At 45.2% G+C, this 27,514-nt stretch overlaps 1 protein-coding gene across 6 annotated transcripts in view; it reads right to left on the reverse strand.

Moving 5' to 3' along the window:
- Positions 1–27,514, reverse strand: part of HIVEP3 (HIVEP zinc finger 3) — a 438,665-nt gene that overhangs the window by 328,022 nt on the left and 83,129 nt on the right. For 5 of the 6 annotated variants that reach the window (XM_033113715.1, XM_033113713.1, XM_033113710.1 and 2 more), the window contains exon 2: positions 23,011–23,122. The gene's annotated coding sequence lies outside the window, so the exon portion shown is untranslated. Of the gene's footprint in view, positions 1–23,010; positions 23,123–24,575; positions 24,667–27,514 lie in introns of those variants that run through there. The other variant, XM_033113712.1, reaches the window with a different exon arrangement.

Below are 27,514 nucleotides of genomic sequence, written 5' to 3' on the forward strand. Positions count from 1 at the left end.
AGAAAGTGTCCATGAGGGACTTTACTGTGAATGGCACCTCCAGACCTGTCAGCGCTGAGGACTGCCTGTTTCCCAGCCGCAATTTACCTCAAGGGCAAATATCACCTTTCTGTCCAATAGGAATAGAGCACACTGGGGAAATGGCTTACACCAAAGTGAGGGTAAAGCAAGAGCTGCACCGGAACTGAAAATTTTGGACACCTAGGCTGTGAATACTGTTAACCTACAAAAGCAAAAAATGTTGAATAGACCCAGCATAGCCCTGCTTAAGTGGGCCCAAACACTAGGGCTTTACCTTTAAAAAATCTATTTTCACCTCCTTCCCACCCTCCCCACACCACCACCACCACCACCACCACCACCACCACCACCACCACCATCGCCGCCACCATCGCCACCACCACCACCGCCCTCTACGAGCAGCACGTGCTGCTAACTCTGTTTTCTAAGAACCTGGTCAGATACACCGAGTGGCTAGTCAACACATTTCTTGTAATGGGGCTTAGAGAGCAGAGTCAGAAGCTGGGGGCCAAGAACACAGGAACTTGTTCACATCCCATGTCTGCCCTGACCCTGAACCACAGCCCATCACTGCCACAAGTTAAAGTTTGTGGAACTGAAAGAGCACAGAAAAGGGTAGAAGGTGAAGAGAATGACCTAGAAATAAGCAAATGAGAACAGGTTCTTCGTGACGTGGCACCAGGATACAGCAACGATGAATGTTAGCTCTCCTCTTGGCTGCTGACCCCTTCTGCGCTGGGACCCACCAGACTCTGACTCCAATTAGACTCACCAGCTGTGCTTCCAAGAAAAGCCTGCCTGGGTCAGTCTGGCTGCGCAGACACTGCCACCGCGAGAAACTCAAACCAGCCACTTGGCTTGGCGTACCTTATGATCTGGTGAAGACGTGCCGAGCCAAAGGAAGAACAAATAACACCTCAGAAACACGGCAGAGAAGTCACTGGCCTGGGCCCGGATGCGGAGGCTTCTTGGCTGCCCTGTGTGTAGACACCAGGCACCAAGGTCCTGGCCTTCTCTGACCTCCGGTCTTTGAAGAAAAAAGGTGATAACCAGGAATTGGGCTTTTAACCTTGAAACTGATAAAGCAGACTGTTGCTACACCCTCCAAAGTGTTAAACCCTCTAGCCCAGTGGTTCTCATCCATGTATTTTGGCCCCCCCAAGGCACATTTGGCAATATGTGGGGGCACTTCCATCCCCCAAACATGAAGCAACACCAAAATCTTTATTCAGGAACTGAAAGTGAGCTCTCACGAGGCTGGCATTAGTACACTCCCACACAACGTGCCCACGTGCTGCAGCTTGACGAGATGACCACGGCAAGGTTACTGAGAATGACGTCCTTGACCTGACACTGCTCTCTGATGTAACCCACTCCAAGGGCGCCCTGCTCCTCTACGTGTTGGCTTTGGAAGTTCCCCCCAAAAAAGTGTGTCTTTTTAGAATTAAATCACCTGGCTGGCCACTGTGCAGAAGCAGACACTACCCCTCTACCAACAAGTCAGGACAAAAAGAAAAACCCACATCAAGTTTTGGATCTGGAAACACAAGCAAGCGAGTAATGAGCCAGGCCAAACATAGGAGAACTTGACACTTTTATGAAAGACAGTTTCAACCGATTCATGGGGAAAAGAAACCCAAGTGCTGAGAGGGTGCATCCAGCTCCTAAAGCACAAGGACCACGCCCCCCCTCTTACACAGCCCTCCCCTCCTCACAGGCTCTTCTGTCTCGGCTCTAAGCCAAGGGGAGAATGCTCGTGGGACCACACCACTTGCTCCTCTGCACCCCAGTTTCTTCCTTTCTGCCCCTCTTGGTCTCCCTGCACATAACCTCATCTCCCCACAAACATCCCATACTGTCTGGTCGAAACCTTCACTCCACCCCCTTTTATTAGAATGTTCCCACCCTGGGATATTCACACCTGTAGGGCCCAACTGTTATATTGAATATTTCAAATGCTCTAACTTTTGCCAGGGACACAGAGGCTCAGGTGAATCACAGAACAGGCTGGACTGTTGGCAGCCCTGACGCACTAACACAGGCCAGCCCATGCCAACCAGAAGTGCTGACTGTCAGAAAGGCACATTTCTGTCTAAACAAAATATAATTTTTTAACTACCTAAAGATTTCAGTTGGTTAAGAAGTGTAACTGGATGAGAATTTTTCAATCTGGCAAACAGAACTGGTGAGAATAACTAAGTGGTCCTTGGTGGCTTATAAACAGGGCTGGGGGCCACTGCCCTTTCCCACTGACACGTGACGGGCCTAGAATGCTGGCGGTGCCAGCCAGCTGAGTGTAGCAGCTGCTACTCCCCAAGCCCCTGGGGGCCCCATGAGCAGAGAGTGGCCCCAAGGGAAGGCGGTTCTGGCCAATGGCAAGGAGGGGTGTGCAAGGTGAGGCTGAGGAGGGTGAGGGTGGGGGCAACAGGAAGTCAGATGGCAGGACAGGGCATGGCCGTGGCCATCTTCTAATCACACCCCAGGGGCCTGTTAAACATTTCCTTACTTTGTATTAGGAGAAGAGAACACGGCATCTAGAAAAATGGAAATGCTTGGAGCAAGGAAGAGGCTAAAAGATAAGGAGATTGTGTTTGGGCAAAGTGAGAAACGCAGGCAAGACATGCAAAGTGGAAACCCTCTCACGGTCTCAGATCCTTAGAAAACTGCCCCAAACTCTAGCAAGATTTTTCTAGAAGTCGGGAAGAGCAGAAGGCAAGATTCCAAAAGACCATCCATTGGTCAAAATGCACCCTTAATTGTTAATACACAGCACACTCCGAGTCACAGCACTGCCTCAAGGAATCGTTAGGGACTATGACATTGAATGAGTAATAGTCGCTTCCTGTGCATATTAGCATATTTTAACATATTTGCCAGTAGGGTGTAGTGGAAGGCAGGCTTCCTGGGGAGCCGGGCTTCCTGGGTACAAATCCCAGCTCTGCCTTGTACTAGATCTGTGACATTTGGCAAATCGCTCAACCTCTCCACGCAGCACTTTGCCCCCTCTGTGAAAAGGGGCAGATAAATAACACCTATCTCAAAGTGAACTCTCAATAAATGTTAGCTTTTCTTTTTGAAAAGACTTGGGATTAAAATGAATGAAAGACCTGGGGTGTCCACCAGTTGATGAACATTCCTTTTCTTCAGAGGTTAGTGCTGAATTGTCTCGGCCTTCCTTTTGCACCCGGAGTTTGGGTTACGTCCAGAGACAGAGCCTTCCCTGTCCGTTTGGATGTGGAGGCAACGGCACCAGGTGCTTGGCCCACTGTTTCTCTGATCTCTATGCTGCCAGAGCTGAAATGCCACTTGAGTTTGTGAGGCCCATCTCATTTCCGAGTCCCCCGAAACACCCCTCAAAAAGTCAGGCCTTTCGATTTGGTCCTACTCTCCTGTTCAAGGGGTCCCCCACCATGAGAGACATCCTGACAGCACTCGTAGGGGGACTACTGAAGGAAAAAATCATTCAGTGACACTTACGAAGGCAAAGGAAGGCAAACGTCACTTAGAGCACCACTGCAATAGGTGTGGGGACCACTATGGTGGGTTTTGCAGTGGGGAAGAGAGCTTGGGCTCAACTGCAAATACAATAAGGAAAAGGGGGGATTTACAGCCAAGGAGCAGGGAGAGCATGTCAGGGGGTGGAAAATTACTGACAGGAAACACTGGCGTAAGGGAGGATGCAATCTAACACGATTCTTGCTGAAAACAAGCCAGGGCAACCAGACATCACCTGGGGGATGGTGGAGGGTAAGGAACTGATCAGACGTTGAGCAGGATCACATATGGAGGATGAGGGGTTCTGGCTAAACCCACATAGCAGGATTCTTCTAAAATTGGACAATGCAGAAAGAAACAGAGAAGCTCAAAAGCCGAGGCCTAGTGGACAAGAGCTCAGAAGAGCCTGACTAACATTTCGTCATGGAGAGAATCCCTGTCAGGCCCACCCTCCAGGCCAGCAGGACTGTGGGTGAGGCCCACACTCTGAGGGAGAGGGGGGTCTCCTATGTTGGGAGGAGGAGGACCCAGAGGCTGGGGAAGGGCCGAGAGACAGAGAGGTGGGTGCAGGGAGGACAGAGCCTACGTGCTTCCATCTGCAATGACGTCATTGTGTTGTCAGATGGCCCCTGAGCTTTCCAGGATAAAGCAGTCATTTAGCTTCTCAGCATCCTGGGGCAGAAAACACTGGTGTCATCTGCTTTTTGTTTATTTGTTTCCTTGGAATCAAAGTTCTCACTGTATGGATACAAAACGAATTCAGGCTCTTTCTATGCAACATAAGAAGGAAAAACTTGGTTTCTAGTAACTGTTTGTTGACGGACACAAAGCCAACAGGGCAGAAGGAAAGGCCTCTCCTTCCCACAGGGTCTTTCTTGGAGGTGGGGAGGGTGAGGGAGAGGAAGGAAGTGATGTGGAGTTCAACCCCAGAAGAACTGCTGACACCACAGCAGCAAAAAGCATCGTCTTGCACATGTCTCGACTAAGTGCTTTCCCACAGCCCTGGAGTAAAGGCTCCTGAGGGGGTTTCTGCCATTCCCCCAACATCCGTATCCTGGCTCAGAAAAGGAAGCTCAGGGCCTCGGGGCTGAGCTGTGTCTTCACATGTGCACATGTACATGTACACACACACACCCTGCAAGCGGAAGGTCCACAAAACACGGAGCAGTTCCTCTCTAAGAATTCACAGAGGCATCTGACCCGCCAGGGGCAGGGGTGCACAGAGCCATGCCTACACCTGACTTTCTGAAGGTAACAGTGTCTCCACAGGTAGAAGACAGACAAATGAAGTGTCCTTCCAGCTGAAGCAAACGGAGGCTTTGTTTTCTCACTGGAGTGTTGTAAGAATTGATTGTTTTGGAGAAATGACAAAATCTAAGAGCTCTGCTTCCCAGGCTAGAAGACAGACCAGATCTATTCATTCAGCAAGCATTAAATTAATACACCAATGGCTCTCATTTTGCAAAGAGGAAGCGTGGTGCAATCCATGGGCTGGCACGCTTGCACAGATGCTGAAGGTGAACACACGGCGACTGCCATTTTGCACATTTCCTTGTCGCATCAATGAGGCGCTAAAAATTTAACTATTAAAAAAAAATCAAACCTCTGACATAATGCCTTGAATTATATCAATAAGTTCCTTTTTAACAAGGTGTTAAGTTCAGGGAACACATCCATTTACTGATTTTCCCTGAAGAAAGTCCCTCTCTCCACCAGGAAACCTCTTCAACCAGAAATCTGTTTTCCCACTTGATGTGGTTTGTGCATCTTGGGGCGTTTCTAGTGCCCTCTTGTCTGTCTCATGGACCCCACGGAAAAGCAGGCTGTCTCCCTAGAACTATTAATGTTGACACTCCTGCTGATGACTTGTGTGTGGAAACACTTGTCACATATCGCAGCCGTGAGCTTCCCATACATTATAGTCGAATAGTTAGCACCGTGATAAAGGTTTCACATTCACTGACTCATTAGCTCTCCCAATAGCTCTGTGAAGTACTATTATTATCCCCATTTTAAAGACAAGGAAACTGAGGCTCTAAATAATCTTCCCAAGGTCCTGTAATTGTAGGGTTAGGATTCAAATTCAGCCCAACTTTTCTCCAAATCTACATTCTTGTCCCTGCACCAGAAGCTTCCAGGCCAGTCTTTTCCCATCAGCAGAACTCTGGCATTCTGGCGAGGCCGGACCATGTCACGAGTATTTCTGGGTTAGGTCTAAATTCTAAAGCCCTTCCCTGAAGCAGGGTTATGGGAAGCACAGACGTTCATGAAGGCCGTGAGGAAAAAGAACCGAACCAGATCAGAAAGCCTGCTTTACGCCGGTCAAACACAGCTACCTGCTTTAGGACTAACCACTAACCACCCTGCCATTCAAAGATGTGCCTGTACCAACTCTGCCTCTTTGGTCTCAGTTTTCTCACCTTAAAGTGGGTACAATAAAGCCTGTGCCACAGGGCTGCTGTGAGGAGTTAGTGTGGTCAGAATCCTAATGCACATAACCGGGTGCCTGGCACATGTGGTCAATAAACGGTGGTCACTGCTACTATTTCTTGGTGGATTCCCTGGAGTTATTCCTAGATCCAGTTGAGGGAGGAGGAGGGGAGCAGTCCCCCCCCACCCCCAGTGAAAATTGCTTCTTGCCGAAGACAGGCCAGCATGATCAGACATCACCTGGGGACAGGTGGAGGACCAGGAACCTGCTCAGATATGGAGGGTGATCAGATACGGAGGATGGAGGATTCTGGCTAAACCAACTTGGCAGGATTCTTGCTAAAATTGGACAATGAAGAAATAAACAGAGAAGCTCACCAGTTGACGTGTACTTGGGTCTTTGTGTGGAAGGAAACAAATGTTTGCCACATAGCTAGTACATTTTTTAGAATTTCTGGTGCATGGCGTAAATAGTAAAAAGTAAAGACTTTTAATGGGTTTTATATTGCTGTACAGTATATACTCCCTAGTTGCCTGCCCCTGTGGTAGACTTCGCCCACTCACCTCCTCCCTATTCCATGCCCCTTTTCCACCCAATGCCATGGCCTAGACCTCTTCCAAATGTCCTAATAGAGATGGACTAGAGAGGCAATGGCAGTCTCTCCCCCAATCGTCCCCATGGCAATCACAGTACTTCAGGGGAAAAGAAAGCTGCTCCTTCACAAACAATATGGGCCTGACTTCAGAGGGCCTCTCTGAAATACTTTCCAGGGAATCGGAGATGCATGTGCAAAGCTCACAACTGGGAAAGAACATGCTGCTTAGGAAAGCTACCGGAGGTAGGTGGGGGAGGGAGCGTGGCCAAGATGAGGCCAGGGAAGTGGTCAGGGGTCGACCTTCTAGAGCCATGCAGGCCTTGTGAACGATCTTTGGTTACTTTTTGTTCAGCAAGAAGCCACAGACTGATCAGAGTAAGGAACCAGCAGGAAGAGCCAAGGCAGGGTGTGGGAGACCAGTTAGGAAGCTTCTGCAGCAGCCAGGCCTGGACGGGGGGAGTGGAAGTCGGAATGGACAAGTGGACGGATTCAAACGCACGTTCTTAGAAAGAGGAACCAATAGGACCGGGCGATAGATTGGTGTGATGGGTGGTGGGGAACAGAGGATGCAGTCTGGTTTCTGGCTCAAACAGCTGAGGGGACGGTGCGCCCCTTACGGAGACAGGGACACCTGAAGAGAGAGACTCAAAGGCTGATGACAGGAGCTGGGTGGGGGTAGCTGGGGAGGGGGTGTGAGCAGATACTGAGCGGAGCTGGGCACATCGGTCATCCAAGCGAAGATGTGGCGAAGACGGCTGTGTTTACTGGCAGGTGTTCTGCAAAGCAATCCGCGCAGATGTATGGAAGCTGAAAGTGAAGGTGAAGGGCTCACCTAGGGAGTGAGACCACAGGAAGAAGAGCACTCTGGGACTCTCTGGCCCTTATGGCCAAGCCGAGGGGGTGGAGGAAGCAACAAAAGAGATGAGGCAGGAGTAGGCAGAAAAGCAGGCAGAAACCCAGCAGAGGGTGGTGCCTCGGGAGCCCCAGCAAGAAAAGAAGATTTAGAGTTTTAATTAAACTTAATAAAATGCTGCTCAGAGGGTGAGAAAGATGAAGTCTGCACAATGTCATCAGCATTCACACGTATGCGGGTCAGAAGTGTTCTTGGGAGCAAGTGTGGCTGGGAAACAGCGCGAGGCCAGAAGGGTGAGCAGGAGGCGAGACGGGACTTACACCTCAGCCTGCGGCCCCCGCGGTCCAGCCTCACCACGCAGCACATCCTTTCACAGCCTTTATCTGGTTTGTGATGATCCTGCTTGTTTACTTGTTTACCCGTTTGTGGGCTCCCTTCCCTAGAAACGTAAGGTCTGTTCAGGGCAAGTGCCTTGTCTGTTTTACACACAGACCTAGCAGAATGCTTGGCACAGAACAGCGATTCAAGAAATACCTGTTGAATATTGAATGAGTGAAACAGAAACAGAGTAGAGGTCAGTTTGGTTAGTAAGTAGGGAGAGAGGAAGCTGGAAAGCGAGTGGGCTACAAGCAGAAGCTACTGACGGCACTGTGCCAAGGGTGAGGAAAAGAGAGGTGGGTTGGTGGCCCTGAGAAGGTGAGGGGGAGAGGGTGTCTCAGGCTTAGGGGGAGGGTTAGGGCAGATGCAGGCCCCTAACACACAAGCTTAAAAGAGAGACTAAGCGGTATTTTCTAGTCTGAATGACATCCAACCCACACGTCCTGGCCTTCGGGCACGTCCCCCCAAACCAAGCCCTGAGACCAGGATTCCTTAGGCAGGTGAATCATTGAAGAAATGCCCCCAGGGGGACACCGCCAGGGGAGTAAGAGAGCAGGACAGAGAAAGGGAGAGGCCAGGCCAGGGTCTGACGGAAGATGAAGTCCCAGCCGCAGCCTGATCCCAGGAGACTTCTGGAGTGTAAATTGCACCCCCTCCAGAGTTTGGACCCTCCTCCCCACGGCAAAGCAGCTGAGCTTTCACATTCTCACACCAGGAAATACTGGCTACAGATACTCCAGCTCTCTTGGCAAGCGGGCGATCCATGAAGAAGGAGATGGGGCAAAGGCCACAGAAGTTGCGGGTGGGCACGCAGATTGGTCACCATGGGCCAAGAGTGTCTAGGCAGAGCGCCAACAATGCTTGCTGCTAAACCAGGACAGAGTTTTGTGTGAAGTCCCCTAGAAAGGCTCATCAAACAAATAACTTCATTCTGGGGAGCCGGAAGGTACAGGGAGAGTTACCATGTAGAATCATTTTTGTTCTGGAAAATCATCTTTCAAAAGAAATATCAAGGCTCCTAAAGTGCTCAGAGCACTCTTCTCAGAAAAATCTAAGGCTGTGAATTGAGTACAACAACTAATACTGAAGGTGAGATGTGAGAAAGTACTCAGAGTATTTAGAAATACTTAAAAATCAAGAAATAGAAAACCGAGGAACCTGTGCTACATTTCTGGAACACGCTTAGTATTATCACAGGACTGTAATATTGTAGAATCCTCGGAAATAATATCACTTGCAATAAAATAAAATAAATCAACCGACTGATATTTACTGAACACCTACTATGAATCCAGCTCTGTGCTAGAAGTTTATCATCAGGCTGGGACCAGATGATATTCCTGAAACAGTTAAAGAACAAGGCCAAAAAAAAAAATAATAATAATTCCATGGGAGGCAGAGAAGTTTGATGGATAAGAGTTGAGCCCCAGAGACAGACTGCCCAGGATTACTCTCGTTTCTGCCACCAAACTCTCTGCTTCCCATCTGAAAAATGGAGTCCTAATAGTGCTTACATCAGAGGATTCCTGAGAGGATAAAATGAAGTGATTAGTGAAAGGCCCCCAGTGCAGTGCCTGAGGCGTACAGTCAGCAGTCAGCCCTTGGAGTCCCATTGCTGCAGCTCTTATTGGAGGTGAGGGATGGAAAAGACCCCTGCTCCTCTGACTTGTCTCCTCTCTTGCTCTGCTCAGAAGGACCAGGACATTTATGCCCGGCTACGGGTCACACTAGGAAAAAAATCAGGAAACATCACCCTTGTTTCCTTGGACCCAGATGCCACCAAGCCAAGCATGGACCAGAAGCTGAAGGGCAGAGAGTGTGCGCTTTTGCTGGGCTGGCCAGGAGCCGAGGTTTTCTGTCCTGGGCGCCTTTCAGACTCAGAGCACACATGTGCTCAGACTCCAAAGGGTGTTGGGTCAGCAAGGACACACTGGGAAAGCCATCGGCATATTTGTACCCCTACTGACCATTTCCTGCCTGGCACCCAGGGGCCAGTGTGGACACTTTTCCATCAGTGCACAGACTGAGGTGCCGAGGACAAGGCGATGCAATCACACGGGCCTTCGCTCCTGTCTGCACCGCCACTCACAGCTCTGTGCCTTTGGGCCAGGGACGTGCATTTCTGAAGGCGCGATTCTCTCGTGCTATAAAACAGTTCCTGGCCTTGGCTGCACGTTAAAATCACTGGGGGAGCATTTAAAAGTCCAAATGCCCGGACCTCAGCCAGACCAATAAAATCAGAACCACTTAGGATGGAACCACTGCTGTAAGGGCAGATGATCACCTTCTGCTCATCAGAGTGAATTAACTGAGATTATTTTTGGAGCATGTTTAGCACATGCTTTACACAGAGTGTCCTGTCAGAGGTGGCTGCCACACTGTACTACTGAGAGTTCCCAGACTCTACAAACGCTCCCTACAGACCCACAGAGGATCATGCTTTGGAAGCTTTATTCTGCCCATAGGAAGCTTCTGTTTGAGTGTCTCACTTTGGTGAATATCAAGGATCAGGCCCACATTTTGATTTCTCTAGTTGTTTTGATCACCCCAGCCCTGAATTATCTTCCTTGTTTCCCCAAAAATAAGACCTAGCCGGACATTCAGCTCTGATGCGTCTTTTGGAACAAACATTAATATAAGATCCGGTTATATTATATTATATTATATTATATTATATTTATTATATTATATAAGACCAGGTCTTATAGTAAAATAAGACTGGGTCTTATATTAATTTTTGCTCCAAAAGACGCATTAGAGCTGATTGCCCGGCTAGGTCTTATTTTTGGGGAAACACAGTTATTCTTGGAGAGAGGAAAAGGTCAGATCCAGAAAGAGTTTCTCTCTGAATTTTGGGCTGTGAGGCTAAACCTTTGTTTTCAATTATGTAGTTAATGGGCCTCATAGCCTCCATTCAAAAATGAGAGTCACCATTCAAAGGGAGCCTCAGTCCTTGGCTGGGCGGGGTGGCAGGGAGACGGACACCCATAATGCTGGCTACTGTGGAGGCTGCCCTGACAGTAACATTCTTGATAGAACTGTAAGAAAAATAATACTGGACCCCTCGCCATATCTCTAATCCGCATAGGGCTTCAAGCCCTGCGATACATGAAGATTCAGGTAAACCGGGTATGAGGATTTCAGAATGGAGGGGCCTGTCCGGGCCTTACTGCCTCCCTGTACAGAAGCAGGATGTGCCTGGACACCGATCTAAGAGAAGGAACTGGAACAAAACAAGAGGGATCCCTTGCAACTTGCAGTTACGGTTTTCAAAGAGTAATCAACACTTACAAGAAAGGAAACAGAACTTCAAGGAGTAAAAGGGGGCAGCCAGCATCCCACTGGAAGAAGAGCTGGTGGGTGATGAGTGGAAAATAGTACTGTCCACGCAGTGCAGAGGCCGTGTTTATTGTCCAACAGGAGCTCAGATGCCAGGGTGCCAGGCAACAGAGCAGCTGGAGGAGAGTCTTAGAGTCCCATCATGAGCCACTAAAAGGAGATCTACCCGTGTGTGTTCCAGACCCTGACAGTCCTTTCCGTGGAGTCCTTCAACAACATGGTATTTACTGTAGGCTAAGCAGATCTATCTGTCTATCCATTTATCATCAATATTTCACAAACCCATTCAGTAGGTACTCTTATAATCCCCATTTCTCAGATGAAGAAACTGAGGCACATACAGGGTAAGTAACTTGCCCAGTTAGTACATGGCAGAGCTGGAATATGAACCCTGGCAGTCTGGCCCCAACTCCTGGTCTCTCAATTCCTGTGCTATATTGTTTCTAGTCCAGTTAGGGTGTCAAACAGATCAACAGACAATTTGAATATAGTGTGTAAAGGATATACTAGGGACTGGCACAGGTGGTGGTGTTCAAAATCCTATTATTATTTGATGCTCACTCACAGAATGGAATATAGAAGGAGCCACCTAGTGATAGGCTGACAGCCACAAAGACGGATAAAAGGGGCATTCCAGTCACTGCAGAGATAAAGAAGAGACTTACGTATTTACTCAAGAAAATGAAAAGGTACATCCACACGAGGACCTGTATGTGAATGTTCACAGCAGTGTTATTTACAATAGCCAAAACCTGGAAACAACTTAAATTTCTATCAACAGGTGACTGGATACGCAAATTGTGGTACATCCATACAATGGACTACTACTCAGTCATGCAAAGAATGAACTGCTGATACACAAAACACGAATGCATCTCAAAAGTATTATGCTGCGTTAAAGAAGTTAGAAGCAAAAGGAGGTACACATTTTATGATTCCATCTGACCACATGGAATCCTGGAAAAGGCAAAACTCTAGTTTCGGAAAACGGATCAGTGGTTGCCAGAGAAGAGGGTGGGAGGGGAGGATTGACTGCAGAGGGGCACAAGAGAACTCTTAGGGATGATGGAAATGTTCTCTGTCTTGACTGTGCTGTGGCTACATGGGTATAGACATTTGTCAAAAGCCATTGAATTGTATGCTTAACAAGGTGAATTTTATTATATGTACATTATACTCAATTTAAAAAAGAGACTTGAAGTCATGCAGTCCCAACTGAGACGTGCTGGGCTCTGAAGCTAGGAGTGAGAGTTGTGTACGTTCTGCCTCCTTTGCTTCTTTGCTTCTTTTTCTCCTTTTCTTTCTTTCCCTCTTTCCTTCCTCCCTTCCCTCCTTCCTCCTCTCCTCCCATCCTCCCTTCTTTCATCCTCCCTTCCTTCCTCTCTCTCCCCTGAAAGCCTATTCTCTCCCTTTCCAAGCCAAGCCTAGTGGCAGGCCCCTGAGCTCCAAGCATTTCCAGAACTGCCATTACAAATTAGTTAAAATGACCAGATAGCCAGGCAGACTGATTCTCAGCCTACTTCAAAGGGGCAGATGTTCTGCTAAACTAGCCAGTGACCCACAGAGAAGGCTGGCAAGCTCACAAGGCTCTCATTGGGCCCTTCTGTAGCTTCTGCCTTCCAGGTAGAAAGTATGCATATATTAGATGAAAAGAGGAAGCGCCTTTTCAAGAATTACTTGGACTTGGGAAGGAGGGAGGTCATTTGTCTCTGTCCAAGAAAAATGTCCATTCACCTTTGAATTGTTCTCTCCAAAGCACAGTGGTGAGGGCTGCAACATAGAGAAAGGGAGGTGGAGAGAACAGAGGAAGCAAATGCCACATGGCTCTCAGGTAGCAGCAAGATGAGGCATTACCATGTCACACTCTGGAAAGTATGGAGGAAAAGAGGGACCCCTTCAGCCAACCTGTTCCCACCAACCTACCTAAGCAAGACAGAGCTACATCAAGGGCACCCTGGCCGTGGCTGGATGAGAAGTGAACGGGGAAGTTAGCAGGGCAGGCAGGCAGAGGAAAGGGCCAGAACATGACATTGGCATGGCTCCCTCTCCCGGGCCTGCAGGAGGCTGTTGGCAGCAGGAATGACCATCTGCTACACCCCACCACTAGTAGGCTCACAGGAAGGGAAGGGGACAATGACAACCCACAGCCCCTTGCTCAGAAGTTACACCAGGAAGTGAGCAGCGGGGCCTACCTGCCTAGGAGTAAACAATAGTGAGTAATCAGCGAGTGCTCTCTTTGGACAAACCCCTCATAGCAACAGAGAGTGATCAAGTCCCTCAGTCCAAAGGTGAGTTCAGCAGAGTGCAACCCAGCCACATGGGCAGTGGGAAGGCTGGGGATGCCAGCAGCCATCCAAGTCCTGTTTGGTGGAAGTTGAGAGAGCCAGTCTTAGAAAACTGGATGCTTACACTTCCTTTTCTCCGAAAGAGAGCTGGTCTCTGGGTGGTGAGACCTATCATTCAATAACAAATTAAGAATGAAGAATAAGGGTAGCATGAGGGAAGAACTCTGGCCCAAGACAGGAAAAAAAAAAAAGCATCTGTGAGAGAAAAAGTGAATAATTCTACATCTTAGTAAGTGGAAGAGGAAAGAGACACTCTCCAATCCTAAATCACTCTGCTCCAGGTTTAGAAAAAAGCTGCATCCAGGAGAAATATCCTATCAACGCAGGACAGCCATTGTGAGAAATTGAAAATCAGCCAAAATACATCAGCTCTCCCAACTTACCAAGAAAGAAGAATTAACTTCCTAGTAGCTGATGTACTTCTACATTTAAAGGCTAAACTATCTGTTATCTATTCAATTTCACTCATTTTTATTCTGGTAAGAGTCTTATTAGCAGGTTTCAAACATCTATACCCCATCCACTAACACCCACTAGTCTTCTATCTTAGCCTGCAAGGAACCTGTGTAAGTTACATTACTAAGAACATACCATCGGGGCGGATGGATGGCTCAGTTGGTTAGGGCGTGAGCTCTGGGCAACAGGGCTGCCGGTTCGATTCCCACATGGGCCAGCGAGCTGTGCCCTCTGTAACTAGAATGAAGACAATGAGCTGCAGCTGAGCTGAGCTCCTGGTTCGACTCCTGCAAGGGATGGTGGGCGCTGCAGCTGAGCTCCCGGGCAGCCGGATGGCTCAGTTGGTTGGAGGAAAAACACACTGTTCCCAATAAAGTCCTGGAAATACACACTGTTCCCCAATAAAGTCTTGTTCCCCAATAAAGTCCTGCACCCCTTCCCCAATAAAATCTTTAAAAAAAAAAGAACATACCATCTTATCTATTAAATGAATCATAAAATGGATTGACGATTGTAATAAATATATAAACAAACACTCAAATGTTTGGAAATTTAAAAACAGATACATGTAATTTAAGAGTCAAAGAATAAATCGTAGTTGAATTATAAAATACTTAGAACCAAACAATATAAAAATATTACACACCAAAGAAATGTGTGATGAAGTTACAGTGGAAATATATAACTACAATGCTCATAATAGGGGAAAAAAAGCCAAATATTCAACTTAAAAAGTTAAGAAAGAACACTAGATCATATCTATACAAGTTAGAAGAGAAAATATGATTAAAAAATTAGCACAGAAATTAATAAACTTGAAGACAAAATAAATGATACAGAGGATCACAAAGTCAATAATTGGTTCTTAAAAAGATTAATAACAGACAGAATTTGGAAGACTATTCAACAAAAGATTATAGAAGGCACTGTATTTTTGCAAATGAAAAGGGGACATAACCACAGATATTACAAGCTTAAAAAGCATATTAACTTCATGCTAAAAATTTTTGAAAACTCAGATAAAATGTACAAATTCCTAGGGAAAAAAACCTAACTTGTGATTCAATAAAAAGTGATTCAAGAAAAAATTAAAATCTGAATAGCCCAATAACTGTTGAAGAAACTGAATCAGAAGTTAAAAATCTCCAGGGGAGAAAGAATCCCAGACTTACATAACTCTTTTTGAGAATACATAAAGAGGAAACATTCTACAATGCACTTTACAAGTCTAGCATAAGCTAGATACAAAAGCCTGGCAGGGATAATAGTATAAATGAACATTACAATCCAATACACTCATAATAAACATAGATACAACCTTCCAAACAAAATATTAGCAAAACAAATCTAGCTATGTATTAAAATAAATGAATCCATCATGCCCAGTCAAGTTTATTCTAGAAAAAAAAGATTAATTTAACTTTAGAAAATAGTTCACCAGATATTAACAAATTAAAGGAAGGAAATATTATATAAATCTTCTCAATAAATGCAAAAAATAGTATTTTATAAAATACTGTTTATGATTTTAAAAAAAATCTCTTTGCAAACTGCAAAAAAAAGGTAGTTTTTTATCCTGATAAAGAATATCAAATCCATAGAGAATATCATTCTCAAGGGAAACTGTTGAACATGAAAGGGAAAATTCTAAAACTTTAGAAAGCAATACAAGTCCCTGTTTTATGACCTTGCCATAGAAATGGATGACCTTAAAAAGACACAAAAAGTTGAACGACACAAGAAAGATTGATAAATTTTTATTGCACTAAAATCCAGTATTTCTGCCACTCTAAAAATTAAAAAAAAAAAAGAAAATAAATTTAAAAATCAAGAAAAATGCCAAAAATTAGGAGAAGGTATTTTCAACACTAAGAAATAGTCTCCAGCATACATAACTTCTACAAATAAATAAGAAAAATACAAATACCCAATTTTTAAATAAATGGGTAAAAGACTTCAAAAGGCTCTTCACACACAGAAAAAGAAAATCAAAAAGACCAAAAAGCATGTGACAAGATACTGAACCTCTACTAATTAAATATATACAACTTAAAACCAGATAAGATACTATTATACTGGCAAAACTTTTTACAATATCCAACAAAATAGTATTAGCAAGGACATGGAGCAATGGGAACAATTATGTACCACAGCTGGGTATAAAAATTGTTAAACACAATGGAGATTAATTTTGTATTGAGGTAAAATTCACATAACATAATGAAAATTAATTTTGAACTATTCCAATAGAGTTGAAGATGCCCTTAGTCTGTGACCAGTAGTTCTACTATTATGTATATTCCTTAAGTAAAATTACATAATGCTCATCAGGGGACTTGAACAAGAATGTTCACAGTGGCACTATTTACAACAGCAAAAAAAACTAGAAACAAGTGTTCATTAATCATAGAATAGATATATAAGCTGCAATCTAGTCATGCAATGGAATTACAGTTCAGCAAAATGAAAACATTTCAGCTATACTCAGCAACATGCACAAATCCAGGAGTAAAACATTTAACAATTAGTTGGCATAGAGACTGTCTAGTCAGAAGAGATCCTAACCATAGTGTGGGATCTGGGTTCCAAGACCCTCTGCTATGCCAGGTGTAATCCCTTCTGGAAGGTGAAGGGGCTTCAAAAGGCCTCATGGGAACATTGGTGGGGAGAGGAAGGGGAGCAGGGTCAGGTAAGCAGCAATTTACCACCAAATGATAGAAATATTTCAGTTGTTTGTTAACCAGTACAGCCTTACTGGTATGCATGGGCTAACTCTGAGCACAAGAACACAAACAGTGTGATTCCATTTATATGTAGTTCACAACTATGCATAACTAAACAAGATATTGTTTAAGTATGCAAATATAAGCAGATAAGACAACAAAGAGAAGCATGGGGAGAAGAAACCGAACATCCAGGAAATGGTTATCCATGAAAGGGAGGGGATGAGATAGGATGGAGGGAGGGTACCACTTTTCAGAGGTAAGAATAGCCTTCTTTTTCTTAAATTGACTGGTGAGTACATGAATGCTGTAATATTCTTCATACCTTTATATACAGTATCTAAGTGTTCTTTTGTATCTAGTGGCTATTTTATTAAAATTATTTTAAAAGAAGTTCATAAAGAAAAATTTAATAATAAACTTACATCAAATTGCTGAGGTCCCTGCCATATCTTTTCTAGTTGTTTGACAAAGATGATCAATTCAACAGTAATTGGTGGAGCTCTTAAACCCACTTAAAATTCTAAGCTTCTACTCACATCACCCCAGAAATATTCTTGTAATAATCTCTCCAGTAAGGTGCAGCAAAGCCCAACTTCCAGAGTATATTCTTCTCTGGCTCTTTAATTTAGTATAATCATAAGCACAGTGGTTTCATTTGATTTTTTAATCTCCTGGAATCTTCTCAGATTTTGAAATCTTAAAATGAGGGCATGGAGCAAATGGCTACATTCTGTTTTTCTTGCCTAGATTTCAATGGTGATGCTCTCGTTTAAGTCCTTTATCATATGCTTCAGCTGTGTGAAGCCCCAGCTCTCTTCATTGAGATTTGCTGACAGTCAGGGAAAGTTTCGAAGAGTGTATTAAGTGTACATTGAGTGCCAAGGAGTGGGGGAGTTTGGGAGGTTGCACACATGTGCAATTTTTTAGCAGCTCCAACAGATGCTTGGCATTTATAGACTCAACATTCACTTTTTCAGTTAACTTGTGAACAACCCCTAATAGCCACATGGCAATGGTCCTTTTCCTAAAGCACCAGTGTGTTGCAAAGCTACAGCACAAGAGCAAGTCACTTAGCTAGAGAGGGGAGCCTTGTCAAAGCTCCTCATCCCAAGATACCACCCGGGAAACAGAAACTCTCTGGAACTGAGAGAAACTTTCTTTCCTTTAATGTAAGTTGAAAAGGCAAATAATTGGTGACCTATGAATAATCATGGGAACCTCTCCTCTCTGGACAGAAGCCTGATTCAGAAGGAAGTCAAGAGCCTATGCAAATATTTCTGCATTTGCAAATAGGGGGATTTGCCAAGGGTTTGAGACATAACCATAAAGAGTGTCATGGGTCTACTGTGTTGAATCTTGATTGAGGAGGTTTTCAGAATTCCTCTTCTATTAAAATTAAATCAGTTCATTTTTTATCAAGTCTCCTCTGATTTTAAGATAGCTTCAGCATCTAACACTGAGCCTGGAAGTCCAATGAATGACTGAATAGACTAACTTTGGTGACAAGTTCAACAAAACATGTCCTGTATGTATAACACTGCTTTTATTTTTTTCCACTTCTATTATTTGTTGATCAGCTTTTCACTGGATTGCAGTCATGCATACATTACTCTTTTTTATTTTTTAAGTTGGCCATGAGCCCCAATTCAAGGACTGATGGACATTCAGAGAGTTTCCAAGATTCCTAAGACTAGTCCGTATGCTTCTCCCTGGCTGTGCTCCCCCAGTCTGAGGGGTAGTGTCAGTTCATCTCTGCTGCACATCTAGATGTAAAGCTCCACCCTTCTCCTTTTTTCACAAGGCTGCCAGCTACCCCTGGCATTTGTAACACTTAGTAAGGAGCAGAGGAATCACATCGCTCGTGTACGCATGGCTTTCATCAATGACCCAGATTATGGCCCAAGCACATATTTCCAAATGTGACCCTCCCCGAAGGGCAGCCCTCTGGAGAATGTGGTTCAGTCACCTCTCACCACCAACCCCCACCTCCTCTGCCTTTCAAGCCCCCTGGGATTTCAGCTAATCCCCTTTTCTCCATCTTATTACATCAATATCCCTTTGCTTATATCCATGGGAACTTTGGACAGTTCTGAGCATTTCTGATCAATTCAATGACCTGTTGTTGACAGTTTCTTTTAGCCAAGTTCAAAAATTTCTTCAAGTAATTTACCAAAGCAACAAATTGATGTGCATCTAGAAACCAACGAATACTCTTACGCAACTTTTAATTATGGTCTTCAGATTTTTGCCATATGTATGGAATTTGAAAAGTGTCAGCAATCATTTTCCTCTACTTTCGTCTTTCCTGGTGGCTTTGTTTTGGAGTAAACTGTAACTAAGCAAATCAGTAATGGGTAATGCAAAGCTTAGCACTGATCCTGTAACTCAGACACCCTTCCAATTTTGAGCACAATGTCTGAATTGAGTAAACACCACAGCTTAGCATGAGGGTGTTGCCATGACATCTTGAACTTGTTTTTCTGATGAGTTTTTTTAACAGCACACTGGTAGTGAGGAGTCCACATTCCCTACTCTGACGTAAGAAATGCATGCCACTAGAGTCAACCTCTCATCTTTTTTGTCATCGGGTCACTTCCAGTTGCAGCATTAGAGTTGACAAATTGGAAGGCTCTAAGGTGTGTCTCCCATCACAACATGACAGGTTGAGGTTCACATGTTTCCTTCTTAGTATTTTCTGTAGCAACAAATGTTAGAACATAGGTACTACTAATACCAGCATAATAGTTCCCTGATAAATTTCAGCAAAAGGTCATAAAGTTCTCAATTAATTTCAACAGAAGAGCTTTATAGTTATAGTATAGTTTTGATCAGTAAGCCCCTGGCTGTCCAGAAAACTCAGGGGTTCTGTTATCCTGCATAAATGCAGTTTTTCCTTTAAGGACCATTCTTAAAAAAAAATCATTTGGGGTATACTTCAAATTCACCTGCCTTTTTAAATTGGACAAACAAAATATCATTTAAACTGCTCTTGATACACATGGGTCATTATGAACACCAGGTAGTATGCTACAAAACAGAGTCCTGAAGACCCACTAAGGTACATAAAATTTCATTGAATTGTTCACATTAAATATTTATATTAAATAGTCTTAAAATTCTATTCTTTGAATTCCTGCACCTTTTAAATTTTAACATTTTTAGTTTTTCTGTTTCTTACATTACTAGCACTTCTTACTGATACTTGACAAATGAAATTTAATAGCCCTTGTGCGGTACTTTATCAATCTCTAACAATTTACTACATGTATTTGGCAAACTACTGTGTTTCCCCGAAAATAAGACCTAGCTGGACCATCAGCTCTAATGTGTCTTTTGGAGCAAAAGTTAATATAAGACCTGGTCTTATTTTACTATAATATACGACCAGGTCTTATACAACATAATGTAATGTAATGTAATGTAACGTAATATAATATGATACCGGGTCTTATATTAATTTTTGCTCCAAAAGACACATTAGAGCTGATGGTCCAGCTAGGTCTTATTTTTGGGAAAACAGGGTAATTACCAAGCCTCTTAGAACTTTACCTAAATGAAGAGTCCTAAAACGGTATAAAATTTCCTATAATGATCAAAATACATGAACTGTAGCTCATGGACTTATGGCATCTTTTTTAGTTTACCACTTAGGTCCCAAGTGAGTAAATGAAATTATGTAAATGTGGTATTATCCTAATACCCATCCACTACAAAGAACATGTTACTTTTTTAGCCCATCCCATTTTTTCTAGGTATTTCAGAGGGTTCGTAAGGCTATGATGATTATACCCAGTTTACAGATGAAGAACAACATTGGTCAAGGACTTTGTCAAAGTCTGACCAGAAACACCAGTGCTGCCTGCTCCTGTGTTCAGTGTTTCCTGCCCTGCTTGCCCACTACATCTGTAGAACTGTAAATATGCTTTGATTCCACTGGAAATGCAAAGTATTGTGTCAGGGTCTCCTTGATGGGCAGCATAGAGAGCAGAAAAAACCCCGAAAGACATCACGGCACTCCAAAGCGGAAAGTGAGAGACAAGTTAAAAGTTTATCCAATTGTCACTCAGCTTTCTTAATGCTGTCTTCCATCAAGCCGGGATCTGGACTCTGCCAGGACTTCAGACTAAGTGCATCTTCTTCTTGCCTATAACTTTCACACATGAAAGGCCCCAGTGGCTCATTTGGCAAGGATCCAAACCAGTGCACAATTCATTGCCCCTGAGACTCAATGGGGGGAGACGTCCAACAACAGTGCCTGAGCTGAGCACATCTCGATGCACTGCCTACCCCGGCATGCGCCTAAGTAGTTGGCCCTTCAGAGACTCACTGGGGTGCTGAGAACAACAACAACAAAATCTGAGCCTGAAGGGTCCAGAGTCTCCCACCAAATTAACAAATCTGCCTCGCAGCCTTAGGTTCAGGCACTCAGAGAAGTGATGCAGGGGCAGGTCTGTGTCCTGTGAGTGCCGTAATGACGCCGAGTGGGAAAGATGGAGAAAGAGAGGTAAGTATCACACACACCTTCCCCTCCTGCCTGCAGATATCTCAGTGGGACCGCTGTTCTCCCACTTTGCAAAAAAAAAAAATCGCACAAAATTTTAATTCAAGAATGTACAGGGCCTATAGCCTGTGCAAATCATCACAGCTTTAAAGAGCATCTGTCAAACCTCTGAGGTTTGCTCTCAGGCCCATGCCATAGACCAACTCCAAAGCAAACTAAAACCCCCGTGGGGCAGACATGCGTCCCTTCAGCAGGAAGGATGGAGAAGAGCTGGGACCTAAAACAAGTGAAGCTGCATTCAGATTTTGTGTTCGCTGTTAGTTAGGAATCTAGGGGCCCTCCAGGGGTGGTCCCAACCTTCTCCCTGCAGGGGTGAAATGACCACATGAAAGTTCAAACAAGCAATGATTAGGTGGTAGACAGGTGGGAGGGTCTTCACCCCAAAGCCAATTCCACCCTGTCCCCAATGGACACGTGATCTTTGCCCCTGTGTTCTTCACAGAAGTTACTCAAATGATTCTTCCTCTTCTCCACACTCTCCCTGCCCCCAGCATACACATAGTTACATAAAAACATCTTAAACGTAGGGGTCCAACTTCTTCAACCCGGGGGAGGACTGGGAGGTGGTGGGGAGCTGCTAGGGCCCAGTCTAATCATTACTTGGGGTTACATAATCACACAAACAAGGGCTGGAGAGTGTTCCATGGAGATCAGTTCAGCGCACACCTCATGCCCCCTTTGCCCCTCCCCCAACACCCAGAAAGCAGTTTTAACACAACCGAAGCACAAGACGTGCCGCATGGCACCTGGCTGCCGCGGTTACGATGCCAAGGGCTGCCAGTAACTTAAGGGTGCACAGCAGAAAGGACCACAGTGCTGCTCCCCCAGCAGCCAGACCCCCTGCAGACCCTCTTGCCTGCAACCACTACCCATAAAATCCAAGGGAGGGCCCACCAAGCCACAGAAGTCCTCGGACCTGCAACGTACACCACACAGCCGTTCACTCCCACCAACGTGTGGCCTGAGTCCCTCCACACCACTTCTCCTGTGCAAGTCCACGCGTGTCCAGGCTGTCCAGCACGCTCAGGAGTCCTCAGGCGGCCCGTGCAATCTCCGTAGGGGCCATTCAGCCCCCGCAGCATTTCTAATTTTAAGATGGTAAATGTGAGGCACAACTTCGAGAGGGGGGCACCCCCTTGGCCAGCGGTACGGCAAGAATCCCCAACAGAGGAGGAGTTTGGTTTTTGTTTTGTTTGGAGGGAAGGGTAGATTGTGATTTTGCTTTAGAGACCTTTTGGGGGACTAGGATTCAGGGGAGAAAAAGAAGCTGTCCCTTCTGCCTCGGCACCCAGCCTCTTCCGAGTCTCTCTCATTCTCCACCAAGCCGTCCACAGAGACCGTTCCCGTGGGCCCGAGCAATCCCCGAGCAGCAGCCAGCGCAGCCCAAGAAAATGCAGGTGCTGCAGGAGCGAGACGTCTGCGCGACAGCTGAGGCTCACTGGAGCCGGGTCACCAGTGTGCCGGGGCCGAGCCGGGCTGCCAGCGAGCCAGCTAGGAGTGCGCGGCGCTCACAGGGTTACAGCCGCCGCTGCCGGGGATTGACGCGCGGGGTCACTTGAGGCTCACGCCGCTCCCCCAGCACCAGGCCGAGCAGCACGCTCAGCCCACCGAGGGCACCGCACGCTGTGCGGCCGCCCACCCGGGTAGCCCTTGCGCCTCCGCACCCGGACACAGTGCCCAAGAAAGGCAATGACAAAATGCAATCGTAGCTCGCTATTTCACTTCCCCAGGGCGGTCGCAGGCAAAACCACAATAAATGAAACCAAGCGCAAGGAATCCATCCGCCGAATAAAAATCCAGAGTCCCCTACCTTCGGCCTTGGGATGGCAAACTGGTCCTGTGTTCTCTGACCCACGGATCCAGCCCCTTCTTCATGAATTATTCCGGTCAGTCAGGATTTTGTGCATTTTTTTCATGAACACCTGTTTCAAGTAAGGGGTAAAAACCTTATTGAAGGAATTGTCCTTAAAACAGAACCTGTGCATACATCTGTCCATCCAGGCATGCATGCATGTTTGTATACACACATATGCACACGGAATATACATGTACATTGAAGCACCAAACTAGGCAGTTGGATAATGGGAGAATCGGCTGGTTGTGAGCATGCTCGCGCCGGGAACAGATCCACCCTCTGTTATTCCTCTGAATAAATATAAATCACGATCCGAAACCCAAACAGGAGCAGCCCTCTCGAATTCTTGCTGTTGAAAAACACGGAATAAATTCAGCTTGCAGACACAGAATCTAATCAGCAGCTGTTTTCTGAATCCGGAGCTCACCCATGCCTCGCTTGCCTTTTCCACTATGAGTCCAGACCTTTTTTTGAAAGGGGTTTTAACCTTTTAAAGGTACAGTACACCAATTATCACTTCTGAATAGCTATCACTCCCAGCACGGGCAGCCAGTCCCATGCCTAAAGCCACAGAGCAGGCTTGCAGGTGATAATGATTTCATTTATCTATGCCTTTAAAAAATATATCTACATATATATGGATATATACATATATATCCATATCCATATATATATATATATACGGAGAGAGAGAATGTGCAAATGCAAGACATAAAACCAGACACATATTTATTGCAGTGATGAGCTCCTCAGTGACTAATAGGCACGTTATGTAAACACTCTGATCCTTCACTTCTGAACACACATGTTCATGGGATCACACAATAATGCGGGGGACTCTTGTCAGCATGGGTGTCACCCTTCACCAGCCCCAAACTGCTGATAAAAGACCAGGAAGCCTGCCCAGGCGGCTGAAGGAAGTGGGGAGTGCTGCCACCTCAGAGTTCACTGCAGGGCACTCCTCACCCTGACCTGCCCTGACGCCTCAGGTGCCATGACCTCCCACCAGAGACTCCTTCCGGCACTACTTCTAAACTATAACGTAACCTAGGACCAGATCTCCTTCCAAGATACATTTTTTTAACCAGAATCTAGAATCAAAACTACCACCTGAACCTTTAAAGTCTCTAAGATACAGACTTAGGTCCTTCTTCAAGATGCTGTTTATGAGATGGTTTTGTTGGGTATTTTTACTTTATCTATCTATCTATTTATTTATTTTGGGGGCTAGGCTGAGCATGAGGTAGAAAAATGCGGTGGGTGGGGGGGGAACAATCCCCAATGCAAAATTTTTTTAAAAATGATTGCTCAAGTACTTTAGCCACCCAGATGGTGTTTATTCCTGTTTTGTTTGGGCTTTTTAAAAGGTAGCACTGAGAAGAAACCAAAACTCCTACCTCATCTATGTTTGAAAGGAAGAAACACACCTTTTACAGTTTCTTTTTCACCCTAGGCGCCCTGAGCTTCAGAATGACCCTGGCTGCTTCTCCTCTGATTCCCACCCAGCAGCAGCAGTTTACCTGACGAGCATCCCTGGTGTTCCTACAGCCCAGCACCAGAGCCCAAAGCACTGCCACCTTCAAGCCTTGTCATTCGCACTGCCTGCACTGCACACACACACACACACACACACACACACACACACACACACGCGCGCGCTCCCCTCTCTCCCCCCTTCCAGGCTCTTTAGCAGAAAATTATCATATTTCATGTGTCATCGCCTTAGCTAGCTGGGCCTGTCACTGATTGGCTGGGCACTTGCAGCCGGAAACATCACCAGCCATACAGCTTGGAACTAGTTAGCTCTCCCGTGGCTACCACAGACCTGAGCCCAGGAGGCTCTGTGACAGGCACAGACCTACCACAAGGAGCCTGTCACTCCTCTCCCGGGTCTGGCCCCATGCCCTCTCCCAGCCCTGGGGGAGGGGACTGCCAGGGGACATGGAGGGAGTGTCCAGTGCTGCTGAGAGCTAGAGCTGCCTCCAACTGCAGGGAGAGAGGGAGCCGCTGAAAGTCCTGTTCTTCCCAGCATGTGGGTGAAGAAACTAAGGATGTCCCCATTCAGTGTTAAAGATTTGGAGAAAGTGTTTCTGACAAAACAGTGTCTCTTCATATTAAACAAACAAACAAACAAACAAACAAAACTTATCAGTAAGGCTGGGTGAAAACAAGATTTTTTATCCTCGAGAGTTTACCTGCTGCTGCTGCCATTCCCCTCTAACATCACAGGGACCGAGGTATCATAAGCATAACATCCCAACGCTGACAGGCAATCCAGAAGGTGATGCTGCCCTTCAACAAAACAGCGCCTCCCCCTTCAGAAAACTCACCAGAGAAAGAGCCTTCCAAACAGGACTTTGCAACGCCACACAAGTTTCTAAGAGTTACATGGTCTTTGTAGTGCCCAACCTGAATCATTTTGGCTACACTTTAAGCTTAGTCCCTCCTGCCATATCTTTAGAAGTTTTAATGTGACTCGTCATGTCTCGCCTCATGCTGTTCTCCTGATTAAATTAAACCCTATCTCTCTGGACCTTTTTGTAAACGTTGTTTTTCAAACCTTTAATTACGCTGCTTTATTCTGTAGACTTTAGAGGCAAGCCTCCCAGAGCAAGATGAGACTGAAAGTTTATTTGGTCTAACCATCCACATGATGCTTCCACGCTGGGGCTCTGGGTTTCAGGGATGGTACATTGGGCTTGTACAGTTACTCTCTCCTACTCCTCCCAAACAAAACAAAACCCCAAAATTTATATGACCAAAACATCAGTGGCAGCGCTGGGAACCTGAGAAAGACGATATCAATAAAGCCCACCTTTTGAAGACTATAGGGAAGATATAAAGTAGATGGGATGTGGGTGAGAAAAAGTTGGTTAGTGCTGGCAAGCTCACACTTCTACATAGAACCCCCAAGAAGAAAATGCACAGGTTTCCAGAAATGGATTCTGAAAAATTTCAAGCCCAGAGAACCAAAGATTGGACGAGAGTCATGGGCATTCATTCAGAAGCAAATGAGAGGACCTCAGGAAGTAGCCCGGTTCTCTCCACACAGAATGGCAGCTACTGCGCAGTGTCTTTGTAAAGTAGAAAGTTTGTCCCTATGGGTAGAAGTCAAAGGTTGAATAGGGAAGGACACCAGCTCATTTGTGGAAAAATAGATGTTATAATTGACCAATAAATCATAGAATTTATGAAGATTTTTCCTAATAGTGGAAAGAAAAAAATGTCACTATCTAGTCTATGCTTAAAAGCATCCTATCGTGGTAGGCTAAACAATGGCCCCCAAAGATATCCACCTCCTAATCTCTGGACACTGTAAATATTACCTTATATGACAAAAGGTGTGTTTCATTTTAGGATCTTAAGATGAGGAAATTATCCTGAATTATCTGGGAGGGCCTCAATGTAATTACAAATATCCTTATAAGAGGGAGGCAGAGGGCAAAAGAGGAGAAGGTAATATAATCACAGAGGTCGACATTGCAGTAATGAGGCCACAAGCCAAGGAAACCCAGAAGCCATCAGAAGCTGGAAGAAGCAAGCCAACGGATTCTCCCCTAGAGCCCCTGGAGGGAGCACATCCCGGCAGACACTTTGAGCTCAGCCCAGTGAAACTTGTGTCAGGTTTCTGGCCTCCAGAATTCTAAGCAAATAAATATGTTGTTTCAAGCCACCAAGTTTGTGGTCATTTGTTACAGTAGCCATCGGAAACAAATACAACCACCACGATGAGAAACACAGTACTTCCTAGAGATTATAATTGTCATTACCAGCAACAACACTTACATGTGCCTGGCACTGCTAAATTATTCACATATCTTATTTCATTTAATTTGCATGCAAGTAGGCAGTAGAGAGTTGCCGGTATCAGGGCTCCACCATTTAGTAGCATGTATCCCTGGGCAAGTAATTAAACCTTCTAATGCTGCTTTGTCTCACCTGTAAAGTAGTAAGAATGGTACTTACTTACCTGACGTGGTTGTTGAGGATAAAGTGAAACCATCTATGTAAAGTGCTAGGACAGTTCCTGGCAATAAGGGCTCCGTAACTAATAACTAATAATGAGACAGTCCTTCCTTTTGCTGGGCTGCAGTATGTCTCCAGAGAATCCTCTCACTGATTTTAGTTCTTCCCTTTGGATACATATTGAACAAGGGTCTCTCCTGAATGTCCTTCAAAAATCTGAAGACAATGATCATGTCATCAAGAGTCTTAACTTCTCCAGACTAAAAGTAACCAATGCCTTCAATTATTGCTCTTGGGAATTCATCCAGAGTCCCACCCCCATCCAGATTACCTCCCCAAATACATTCTCGTATATTTTAAGGCATGATCCTAGATTCATCACCATCCTTGTTCTAGAACAGGGCCAGCAAACTATAACTTATTTTTTTAATAGTCCATGAGCTAGCAATGTTTTCTACATTTTTAAAGGATTATAAAACAAAAACAGAATTTT

The sequence above is a fragment of the Rhinolophus ferrumequinum genome, chromosome 9, assembly GCF_004115265.2.
Source record: "Rhinolophus ferrumequinum isolate MPI-CBG mRhiFer1 chromosome 9, mRhiFer1_v1.p, whole genome shotgun sequence".
NCBI classification, from domain to species: Eukaryota; Metazoa; Chordata; class Mammalia; order Chiroptera; family Rhinolophidae; genus Rhinolophus; species Rhinolophus ferrumequinum.